The sequence below is a fragment of the Phalaenopsis equestris genome, unplaced genomic scaffold, assembly GCF_001263595.1.
Source record: "Phalaenopsis equestris unplaced genomic scaffold, ASM126359v1 Scaffold000263, whole genome shotgun sequence".
NCBI classification, from domain to species: Eukaryota; Viridiplantae; Streptophyta; class Magnoliopsida; order Asparagales; family Orchidaceae; genus Phalaenopsis; species Phalaenopsis equestris.
Window position 1 is genome coordinate 429932 of NW_018164705.1, and position 3788 is coordinate 433719.

Below are 3788 nucleotides of genomic sequence, written 5' to 3' on the forward strand. Positions count from 1 at the left end.
ATTATGCATTACATTCATTTTCTATTACATTACATTACAAAAAGCCTAAAATCAATTATTTATTTTCTTAATATGCATAACATACAACCTTATTCAAGTTAAAAACAGTATTTAAAATCAAATATTTAGCTCTCAAGAAGATAAGTCAACGTTTATGTGGAAGAGTCTCCTTCCATACAAAAACAAAAAAGAAATGTTGCTAGAAATTGAAGGCAAATGGCCATTGAAAGAAAAAAAATAATATAATAGATGCAGCCATTAATGCTATCTTCTAAGCTACGCATTTGCAATTCAATGAACCATCCTTTTGTTTTTAATTTCACTTCAAAAGGAAGCCCATTGACGAACAAAAAAAACATTTTATAGCCCTCTGGAAATTTACAAAATAATTAGTGATTCATTTATACCATATTTTGTAATTATTTTTGTCACCCGAACGTAAATATAAAGATATTATTTTTTTATTCTTTCAAGCAATATGCAATGCATTTGGAGAAAATATTACATCAGGAGTCCTGATGTAGTTTCATGTGCGGATGGTAGTATTTAGGTGTTATTGGTAGTATTGTGGTGTTATTTTGATAATCCCACAACACCACCAATAACATCATCCGCATCTAATCCGATTGTAATATTATTTTTCATGCAAATAATATAATGATCAATATTGTGATTGTGCATGCCCTAATGATAAGTGCTGATCTTCAATCATTTCAAACAACTTGCTACATATTGGAGAGCTTTACAACAACCAGTTTTGTGATTGCAGGTTCGGATCATAAATGTAAATTTCACTCAATAGTGCAATAGTCTAAATGGAAGTTACGAGAGTTGACTAAGTGCCCGTTTGGGGCAGCTTATTGGGAGCGGTGATCGTTTGAAAATGCCGCAATGGCGTTTGGATGAAGTGTTCCCATGAGCGTTCTCGTACCGCTGATACGCGGTATTAGAGAAAATAGGCGAACTCTCACAAGCTCCGCTCCCTTCGCATCATGTGTTTAGTTCGTGTGTTAGGGTGAAAAAGAACTCTCGTGCCCCACTCCGGCCCCCCTCGCCCTTGCCTTCGACCCCGCATCCTGCGCCCCTCTGCTCTCCCTCGCCCTTGCCCTCCCCAATTTGCGGGTCTTCTCGCCTTCTTCCTCTTCTCCACAGCTTATCGCCGCTCATCCGCAAGAGTCGAGAGATCGAGATCTAGAGAAAGAAAGAGGCGAGTGTCAACAATGGCGGAAGATTCAGGGCTGCGATTGGCGGAGGTGCGTCGAGACGGAGAAGCAGCGCAGAAGATCTGATTTCCCTGTGCATTTCTTGTCCGCGAGGCCCCTCCTCACCAAAATTCCATCACCATAGACTCTCTTTCTCTGCATTTTCCCTATCTTTACATATTCCCTGCTTTGCATTCAGATTGATCCGTTTTTCTTCCAACGAAATGTTTTATCATAGTTTACCTTCATTGAAATTTAAAATTTGTTTTTCCAGTTTTCAATCCATAGATGTTTGATTTCACTGCTTATTAGGATTTTATTTTATATATTTAATTGATTTTTTTTTCAAAATGAAGAAATTCATGATAGGATTTTATTTTATTGTGAACTTCATTATTTATGTGAGAATCTCAATACTGGAGATAGGTGCAATTTCAATTTTTTTTATGCTTTTTTGATTAACGGGAATCAAACATTAGATTTTGGAATGTAATGGACAATAGTTTATAAGAAATGTTAGAATGGATGAAATGATGGGGCGCTCGGCTTGTTCCCTATTTTATGTTAGACAGTGAAATTGGTCTAATATCAACCAATACTATATTTTTGTATTGATTCACAATGTGATATTCTTGCTATTCTGCTTTATCTATTCTTGATTGGTATGATTTAAAGAGCAAAATCATATATACAATTCTACAGTGTTGTCAATTCTACAAAACTTTAAAAGATTGGTTTTTCTTAAAGTTTATGGTGAGCCTTAATGGGGAAGTTGTCTCTTGCTTTCCTCGGGTTGAATAAGTGCTTCATGTAGGTAGACTTCTGGGATTTGCTATGATAATTTGTGGTTTTTGTTTAATCTATTTTTATGCTCTTTCAGTTCTGTTGCAAACAATTTCACCAAACAGGGGTTAAACAGAGGTAGAATGATCATTTATCTAGCAACATCTATCAATAAATTATTCTGAATAAGCTCATCCAAACAGCAAACCAGCTTATTCTGATAATCTGCACATTATCAGATTATCAGAATAATCTGCTTATCAGTAGATTATAAATAATCAACCGCTGCCCCAAACAGACCCTAAAGGTCTAATATATAGCTTTTGTGGTTGTTTTGTTATATTTTTATTTATGACTCACATTTATTTTAATAACTTATGAGATTTATTTTTGATAACTTAAGTTATTAATTTTCATAACTCATAACTTATGTCATAAATTATGACAACTTATGATATTTATTTTGATAACTTAAGTTATTTATTTTCTTAACTCATAACTTATGTCATAAATTATGACAACTTATGATATTTATTTTGATAACTTAAGTTATTTATTTTCTTAACTCATAACTTATGTCATAAATTATGACAACGTATGATATTTATTTTGATAACTTAAGTTATTTATTTTCTTAACTCATAACTTATGTCACAAATTATGACAACGTATGATATTTATTTTGATAACTTAAGTTATTTATTTTCTTAACTCATAACTTATGTCACAAATTATGACAACGTATGATATTTATTTTGATAACTTAAGTTATTTATTTTCTTAACTCATAACTTATGTCACAAATTATGACAACGTATGATATTTATTTTGATAACTTAAGTTATTTATTTTCTTAACTCATAACTTATGTCACAAATTATGACAACGTATGATATTTATTTTGATAACTTAAGTTATTTATTTTCTTAACTCATAACTTATGTCACAAATTATGACAACGTATGATATTTATTTTGATAACTTAAGTTATTTATTTTCTTAACTCATAACTTATGTCACAAATTATGACAACGTATGATATTTATTTTGATAACTTAAGTTATTTATTTTCTTAACTCATAACTTATGTCACAAATTATGACAACGTATGATATTTATTTTGATAACTTAAGTTATTTATTTTCTTAACTCATAACTTATGTCACAAATTATGACAACGTATGATATTTATTTTGATAACTTAAGTTATTTATTTTCTTAACTCATAACTTATGTCACAAATTATGACAACGTATGATATTTATTTTGATAACTTAAGTTATTTATTTTCTTAACTCATAACTTATGTCACAAATTATGACAACGTATGATATTTATTTTGATAACTTAAGTTATTTATTTTCTTAACTCATAACTTATGTCACAAATTATGACAACGTATGATATTTATTTTGATAACTTAAGTTATTTATTTTCTTAACTCATAACTTATGTCACAAATTATGACAACGTATGATATTTATTTTGATAACTTAAGTTATTTATTTTCTTAACTCATAACTTATGTCACAAATTATGACAACGTATGATATTTATTTTGATAACTTAAGTTATTTATTTTCTTAACTCATAACTTATGAATGACTGTAGCAAACAACATAAAGTGTACATTTTCTAACACTGAAAGTGCTAAGGAATTTATGAAATTTGCTGAGAATTGTTCTCAGTCTGACTCTGCTGATAAGTCTCTTGCTGGGACAGTATTAAGTACGTTAACCAACATGAAATTTGATGATTCTCGTACCAAGCATGAGCATGTCGTTGAAATGACGAACATAGCAG